The following is an 8,910-nucleotide window of genomic DNA, read 5'->3' on the forward strand; positions in this document are numbered from 1 at the left end:
GTAACACTAAGAGCCTGGAAACAGACTGCCCAGATGGGGATTGCCTGTCTCTTCCCAGTTGTGCAATCGAGGGCATGTGATTTAATCCACTTAAACTCATTTCCAACTTAACATGATGATAGGGCTCCTCACCTGGTGGGGTGCTGTGAGGACAAAAGGAGACTATCCATGTAAAATGCACGTGTCTCTGCCTGGGACTCCCAAGTGCCCACTATTAGCCGCTTCTGTTGTATTAGTAAATCATCACTTTAATTCGATGGAGTGAGTGTTCAAGCATCTGCAACTCAAAGAAAATAGACGTCTAATCTAAGGGCGTCCTTCTGCTTTAGCGAGGTGGTTGAGGCCCCAGGCTGCTGGGTCTCTTGCAGTTTTGGGGAGGGGATGGGAGTTTCCAGGTAGCCCTTGAAACGAATCAGGCACCCTAGAGGTTGGTGGGGCCAAGATGTGTGGGGGCACACAGAGAAGGGGAGGTTTTGAGAAGGGCTGACCGCATACGTTTTTGAACCCCACCCCCACCCCCACCCCCACCAGTGCCGAATCTCTTTTGTGTGAAAAGCGCGGATGGGGTGCCCGAGCAGAAAGCCGGATCCCCATCTCAGTTTGAGTGGAGAAGGAAGTGTTGTGATATGACTCAACCCCCTCATCTTTCAATTCTGTCACATACTCCACGCCGCACGGAAGGGCTAGGTCTGTTCTCCTTCACATCCGCACGTCAAGGACAGCGGCTGGCCACTCGAGGCTCTCACACCCTCGCTCAATAGATGCCAAACAAGCCTTCATTGTGGATAAAGACAACTTCTAAAGCCAGGTCTTATCGTTCCTTGACCATATCTGAAAAATGTTTGTTTCGATGTAAAGGTATACATCAGCGATGCAATGAGATCCTTGTATGGATTCACATCAAATCTGTTTTAGAGTAGGACTATTGATTCCTGCAGACTGAATTATAATCTCCTGGAGGGAAGTGAGCGGCTTTATTCGTCTCTGTTTCATCCAATGCGTGTAGCACACAGTGCTTGCTTTTCTATGTGGACCCTCCAAAACTCTTCCTGCTATCAGATTACATTTAATCTATTGAAAAGAACCAGAGTTGGTGGTCTTTGAAGAGAACGAATAAAACCGAAACTTTAAGAGTACCCCGCTGAGGTATAGAATGACAAAACAATTGATGTATTTAGTCAGAAGTTTTGGGCTATAAGTGGACAAAACAGCAAAAATTGCCTTAATTCTGCATGGAGTCGGTTGAATGAATCACGCCATTTACCATTAGACACACCTTTTTTTTTAATCCAAATGAATAAAATTTTAATGAGCCGAGCATATCTTAAACACCCAAGATACTTAACTGAAGATTTTCCAGGAGAGGGGGATAACATTTCTTACCTATTTTCCTCTTGTGAGCATTTCATCTATGTAATAACGTTTTGTTGAATGGAAACATACACGTGCGTGATTGAATCTTCGTTAGTTATTTTAATGTGAGTCATACATCTGTAAAGTGAATTTTAAAATTTGTTCAAATTAATAATTAAGAAGTTTCCAGTTATTTATGAGATCTCTTAATAAATGTGCTGATTTATTACCTCTGTTAACAGTGTTAGTAACTCTCTAAATACACTGATTTATTGAGGAATATTAAACCATTCGTCAAGTTTTTTCTCTATGAGGGGCTTGAAAATTACATTGACTCAGTTGTGACTGTTTGAGTTCTAGTGAATGTAGAGAAATGGCCCCTTCCTTCCTCAGGTGATGTACAGAATTTGTTTGTTTGTTTGTTTGTTTGTTTGTTTTTTAAGCCAAACTGCTTTCTGATTTTTCTCAAGTTGTTTTCTTTGGAGATTATTTAGTTATGGAATCATACCTTTTATTTATTTATTTTTTTAAATATGAAATTTATTGTCCAATTGGTTTCCATACAACACCCAGTGCTCATCCCAACAGGTGCCCTCCTCAATACCCATCACCCACTCATCCCTTCTTCCCACCCCCCATCAACCCTCAGTTTGTTCTCAGTTTTTAAGAGTCTCTTATGTTTTGGCTCCCCTCCCTCTCTAACCTTTTTTTTTTTTCCTTCCCCTCCCCCATGGTCTTCTGGTAAGTTTCTCAGGATCCACATAAGAGTGAAAATATATGGTATCTGTCTTTCTCTGTATGACTTACTTCACTTAGTATAGCACTCTCCAGTTACATCCATGTTGCTACAAAAGGCCAGATTTCATTCTTTCTCATTGCCACATAGTATTCTATTGTGTATATAAACCACAATTTCTTTATCCATTCATCAGTTGATAGACATTTAGGCTCTTTCCACAATTTGGCTATTGTTGAAAGTGCTGTTATAAACATTGGGGTATGAGTGCCCCTATGCATCAGCCCTCCTGTATCCCTTGGGTTAATTCCTAGCAGTGCTATTGCTGGGTCATAGGGTAGTTCTATTTTTAATTTTTTGTGGCACCTCCACACTGTTTTCCAGAGCAGCTGCACCAGTTTGCATTCCCACCAACAGTGCAAGAGGGTTCCTATTTCTCCACATCCTCACCAGCATCTCTAGTCTCCTGATTCGTTCATTTTAGCCACTCTGACCGGCTTGAGGTGGTATCTCAGTGTGGTTTTGATTTGTATTTCCCTGATGAGGAGTGACGTTGAGCATCTTCTCATGTGCCTGTTGGCCATCTGGATGTCTTCTTTAGAGAAGTGACTATTCATGTTTTCTGCCCATTTCTTCACTGGGTTATTTGTTTTTCGGGTGTGGAGTTTGGGGAGCTCTTTATAGATTTTGGATCCTAGCCCTTTGTCCGATATGTCATTTGCAAATATCTTTTCCCATTCCGTCGGTTGCTTTTTAGTTTTGTTGATTGTTTCCTTTGCAGTCCAGAAGCTTTTTATCTTGATGAGGTCCCGATAGTTCATTTTTGCTTTTAATTCCCTTGCCTTTGGAGATGTGTTGAGTAAGAAATTGCTTTGGCTGAGGTCAGAGAGGTTTTTTCCTGCTTTCTCCTCTAGGGTTTTGATGGTTTCCTGTCTTACATTCAGGTCCTTCATCCATTTTGAGTTTATTTTTGTGAATGGTGTGAGAAAGTGGTCTAGTTTCAACCTTCTGCATGTTGCTGTCCAGGTCTCCCAGCACCATTTGTTAAAGAGACTGTCTTTTTTCCATCGGATATTCTTTCCTGCTTTGTCAAAGATTAGTTGACCATACTTTTGTGGGTCCAATTCTGGAGTCTCTGTTCTATTCCATTGGTCTCTGTGTCTGTTTTTGTGCCAATACCATTCTGTCTTGATGATTACAGCTTTGTAGTAGAGGCTAAAGTCTGGGATTGCGATGCCTCCCGCTTTGGTCTTCTTCAAAATTACTTTGGCTATTCGGGGTACCTTTTAATTGAAGTGAAATTAGTCAGTTAACTAGTTAGCCACTTGTCAAAGGCAGGCAGAAGTCCTTTGGACCCTTGGCACTTGCTACTTGCAAGAGCAAATTTGCAATTTATTGACTGAAGACAATGGGGCAGAGATAAGGGTCTCTCCAAATGGTGGAGACACACAGAGGCTCGACTCTGCGTTCTTTGCGGGACTTTCCAGCTCGAGACCACACACTCTGGTTCTTAAATTACTGCTTTGCAACTTAGTGTACTTAAAGAATCAGTGATGTCTTTGGGACAAATTTAGGCCAGGGGTATCTAGCCATACCATTTCCCGAGAGCCTGCAAAGGTGTGATTCTAGTAACGTGGTTATTTGTTACTGCTTGTATTTTTTAACAGCTGACCTAAGTAATCTGGTAATCTTGTCTCCCCCAACAAGAAATAATGCAAATAAAACAAATCTAATATGGAGTCAAGTGTTATGACTGGGTTTTCTTTGACCAGATTCCCTGGATGATTGACAAATCATCAATCCTGCTTTGGCCACACAGAGTTGGTGAAGTGATAAGCGGCCATTCCCAACTATTCTACCATTCGTCGAGAGCCCCCTGGGTGTGGAGAAGGGAAGGAACTCAAGCCAACATGTTCATTTCTATTCCTGCTTCACCGGTTTTTACTTAATCTCTCTGTGCCTCAGTTGACTTCTCCAACATATGGTACCTACCTCATAGGGTTCTTGTGAGGATAAAGTGAGTTAATCCACTTCAAGTAATTAGAACAGTGCCTGGAATGCAGTAATTCCTGTATTTGTGTTGACTTTTCATCTTTCCAATAATGGCAATAATAAAACTCACCATGTCCGAATTATCTGAGATGGTTTAAACATTAAATTTAAATCATAACACTTGAACGAATTTTCTGTGACGTGCCTGCTCTATTTTTTAATGGCAAAAATTTTATGACTGATGGTATCTTTCTAGCACATGTGAGTGGTTTCAATCATCTTTATTAGTTTAATAGTGCCTTGGAGTGCTTTCATGGCATTTCCACACCTCAGTGATTCCCTGGGAATTTTCTGTAGCCCTCTGGCTTGCATACAGCAGAGTCGCATGGATCGCCTTTAGAATCCCACCCAGTCAGCCATCCACCCTCTTGGGTTAGGCTGGGCAAATGGGATTCAGGGCCCAGTTTGGGGATGATCTCTTCTAGAATGAGAAATGCAGAGCATTCTCACATTTTATTCGGCTTTAAAAAATATTCCTCCTAAACACAATGTGTCACAAATCCCTCCCCCCATGCTGGTTATTAGGGGGCTCAGAGAAGTGAGGGGCAGATAGTGTCCAGGGACTGAAGGCAATGGTAACACTGGTCTAATAAGCGTTACATTGGGTTTCTAGTATGTTCACAATGCGTGTATTGTGTTATTATAATTTTATCAGTACCTATTCAAATGGACTGAGACAATTTAAATGCTGCAATGATGTGCATTTTAATATATTCCTTCATTCAACATGGAAGTGTGCGTTTGAAATGGACTGACCGATGGAGGAAATTCAAATAAAGTGAGATTAATCCAGGAGAGGCACTGAAGGCAGCTAGGGGCAGTTCTCTGCAGGAGAAGCATTGGGCGGAATCCAGGAGGCCCCTGGAGAGAGCAAGGCAGTGTCTGGAGCTGTCCGGGCAGGTGGGGAGGTGGTGACATGGTCAGGGGTCTGTGTCCTTGCTCGATGGTGCTCAACCCCGAGGCTGAGGAGGGGGGAGGGCAGCGATCCTAGGGTGAGACTGGAAAGGGGGCATGTGCCTGGCCCACTAAGAAAGGCCAGACTGTGCCTTAGAAGTGATGGAGGGCATCACTCCAGGATTATAAATAAAGAGACTGTGTAACCAGACGGGGACAACACAGCAAAAATAAATATAACAGCAACAGAAGCAGTTTAGCGAGTGTGAGCGAGCCTCTAGAAGCTTATTGCCGATCTCCACTCAGCTCATCTCAGAGGAGGCCACCCTACGTCAAGCAGCAGAATCCATTTGGATCCCCTTGACCCATTTGTTGGACAATAAACCTGGAGCTTCTAAACGAGACTGACACAATGTGTCCTTGAATATGGGGAGGAGGAGGTGGGGGAAGGGAAGAAATAAGGCTGTGGGAGTGGGGTCCACTGCAGACAGAAGGAACGGTGAGTGGCTGCGAAGTCAAAACCCGATGAGAGATCTCTTCGCACCTGTCCGAGCGGCTGTCACCAGGGAGACAAGAAGGACAAGCATTGGCAAGGAGGTGGAGAAAAGGGGACCCTCGCGCACTGTTGGTGGGCATGTAAATGGTGCAGCCACTCTGGAAAACAGTATGAAGTTTCCTCAAAATATTAAAAATAGAATTGCCATATGATTCAGTAATTCAGTATATCTGAAGAAAACAAAACCACTAACTCGATCGGTGCCCCGGTGTTCGCTGCGGCGTTGTTTACAATAGCCAAGATGTGTCCATTGGTAGACGAATGGATAAGGAAGAGGTGGTGTCTATACACAATGGGATACTATTCAGACGTAAAGAAGAATGAGATCCTGCCATTGCAACAACATGGATGGAACTTGGGGACGTCATGCTGAGTGAAATAAGTCAGGCAAATACAGTGTGATCTCTCTTATATGATATGCAACTGATAATCATATGTCAGTCACATTTTTACTTTTATTTATTTTTAATTTTTTTAACGTTTATTTATTTTGGGGACAAAGAGGGACAGAGCATGAACAGGGGAGGGTCAGAGAGAGAGGGAGACCCAGAACCCAAAGCGGGCTCCAGGATCCGAGCTGTCAGCAGAGAGCCCGACGCGGGGCTCGAACTCACCGACCGCCAGATCATGACCTGAGCCAAAGTCGGATGCTTCACCGACTGAGCCCCCCAGGGGCCCCTGTCAGTCACTTTTTAAAAATACCAATCCGGGGCGCCTGGGTGGCGCAGTCGGTTAAGCGTCCGACTTCAGCCAGGTCACGATCTCGCGGTCCGTGAGTTCGAGCCCCGCGTCAGGCTCTGGGCTGATGGCTCAGAGCCTGGAGCCTGTTTCCGATTCTGTGTCTCCCTCTCTCTCTGCTCCTCCCCCGTTCATGCTCTGTCTCTCTCTGTCCCAAAAATAAATAAACGTTGAAAAAAAAATGATTTAAAAATACTAATCCTCTTTTGATTTTTTCCAGCCATTTAAAAAGGTAAATATTATTCTGAGATCATGGTCATACAAAAGGAGGCAGTGGGCTGGAATTATCCTGAGGGCTACAGTTTGCAAACCTTGGATACCACCAGACAGGGAGAATAGGGCTGTGGTCTTGGCAATGATTCCACCCGTGATGCTCAGCGTTCCCAGAACAGAAGGGTAACACGTACTTGTTCACTGGAAGGGCCAATGGACTGGATGGTTGCTGTGGAAAATGCTGTTGGTTTTAAAATTATTGTTAGTTTTTTTTTTAAATATTTTTTTATTTTTTGAGACAGTGGGAGACACAGAGTGAGAGTAGAGGAGGGGCAGAGAGTGAGGGAGACACAGAGTCCGAAGCAGGCTCCAGGCTCCGAGCTGTCAGCACAGAGCCCGACGCGGGGCTCGAACTCAGACTGCAACATCATAACCTGAGCCGGAGTCGGACGCTTAACCGACTGGGCCCCCCAGGCGCCCCAATTATTACCAGTTTTTAATTCCAAAATACGGTTGGTTTTTGAAAGATGAATTTAAGTGTACTTACTGTTCCATAAAACACGCTCCATCCAGGACCAAGACTTCAGCCTTAACTCCTTAATCGGAGTCCTCAGGAACTGACCCTTGAATTCATCCTTAGTCCTCTAACATGGACCCTCCTCAGCTCCTAATCATATTAGCACAGTCTGGAACCCTGCTCCCTGCCGGGCTGAGTCGGCTGAGCCCAAGAGAAATGGGGGTTTTGGTCAGCGCTCTGGCCAGTCAGACGCTAATGCGGGAAGCTGGCACCACACCAATCCAATTTGGTGCAAAAGCAAATGGAGACTCGACGTTGGTTGTGCTGGTATCTGACATAGTCAAGGGGAGCTGAGACATGCAACGCCCCACAATCAAGCGCTGTCCCCAGCTGCACAGCCCATCCAGGAGAGCCCACGGTGCGTCAGCCAATGAGGAGCTGGAGTGCAGACTGATCTCCAGAGAGCCTCTTGGGAGTGTGCTGGATAGCGGGTTTTCTAGACGTTGCTCTAGCTGTTCTATGGAGATTCCAGAGCTATTTTAAGCTCGCCATTAGAACAACTGAAATGTAGAACAGTGCCGTCGACGCATTACTATTCACTACAAGGTACGGAATGATTCCTGGCCGTGCGCCAGGCATTTTGCTAGATGTTGGGAACAGGGTGGTGAGACAGAAGTAATATCTGCCTCCAGGAAGTTTACAATCTGCAAATTATCATTACTTGTATCTGCACCTACATATCATGTCTCGGTATCCGTCTATATCTTCATCTATCTTTGTGTGCGGGCACAAAGTCATGATGATTATGTGTTATTTAAATTAAGGACTAAGATAAAGTAATAACATTGAGTTATTTAAAAGTTCACAAGAGTAAGAATAAAAATATTTACTTTTTGGTATGTATACACAGAACATTTTCAGAGAATAAGTGCGCGTGCGGGCACACACACACACACACACACACATTAGTCTTGAAGGAAATGCACGGGGATATGGGCCTAGGGGGCCCTTGCCTCATTGCACAGTCCTCAATCTTGCACTTTGAGGTGCACCTGCGAGGTTAAGGCGCACACAGCGACATACTCGATGAAATTTTGGGAAAGGGCCCAGAAGTCCGCTTTTTTCACAAGCTTTCTAGCAGATTCTGTGGGAGGTGCTATAGAAGTCACATTTTCGTTTTCATAAGCAAACATTGTCTCCTTAGACTGACTTTGCATACAGAATTGTCTGAATATTTTTATCTAAAGTCATCGCTGGGCTTTAAGCTGCATGACACCCAGGGATGGAAATTAGTTTTGATGTCATTTAAAAAATAGCTTTCCTCTTATTGCTTCTTTGTTGTGTTTTTTTTTTTTAAGCGGAATTTTCAGTACAACCGGCAGATTTATTGTTTGCTATAGTGTAATAAGTGTTTTACTCAGTAATTTTAACACACATTATTATCTAATCAGTCCCTTGAGGAGTACTTAGTTTTAGGCGTTTTTTCTTCCTTCTCTTTCATTTCTTGAGACATATCTGGGTTAACGAAACACTCAGAATAATCGACTCCGCTATTGAACTAGCCATAGCTGTTGAACTGAACCAAACTGGGATCTGGGGGGTTATTTAAATATGCCAAATAGCTAATTACTGTGAGTTCTGGTTTACAGAAACATTGGCCTATCAGATGTTATTGTTCACTGGAAATTAGTAGGGACTCCTGATTCTTGACATGGAAATATATCTGAGATAATGTCTCACTGTATATGATTTGTTTTTACTTCTATTATTAATTAATTTATTTTTGTATACGATTATTAAGCATGCTTTTCTCCCTATCGACCTGCCCCTTGCAAACATTTCAATAGAGAT

The 8,910-nt window shown here is 43.6% G+C and overlaps 1 long non-coding RNA gene across 1 annotated transcript in view; it reads left to right on the top strand.

The window, feature by feature from the left end:
* Nucleotides 1-4,262, top strand: part of LOC115518150 — a 31,338-nt gene extending 27,076 nt beyond the window's left edge. The window contains exon 4 of the long non-coding RNA XR_003970185.1: nt 3,862-4,262. This is a non-coding gene — a long non-coding RNA (uncharacterized LOC115518150). The remainder of the gene's footprint in view (nt 1-3,861) is intronic.
* Nucleotides 4,263-8,910: the final 4,648 nt, after the last annotated feature.

This window comes from Lynx canadensis, chromosome B4, assembly GCF_007474595.2.
Source record: "Lynx canadensis isolate LIC74 chromosome B4, mLynCan4.pri.v2, whole genome shotgun sequence".
Classification (NCBI taxonomy): domain Eukaryota; kingdom Metazoa; phylum Chordata; class Mammalia; order Carnivora; family Felidae; genus Lynx; species Lynx canadensis.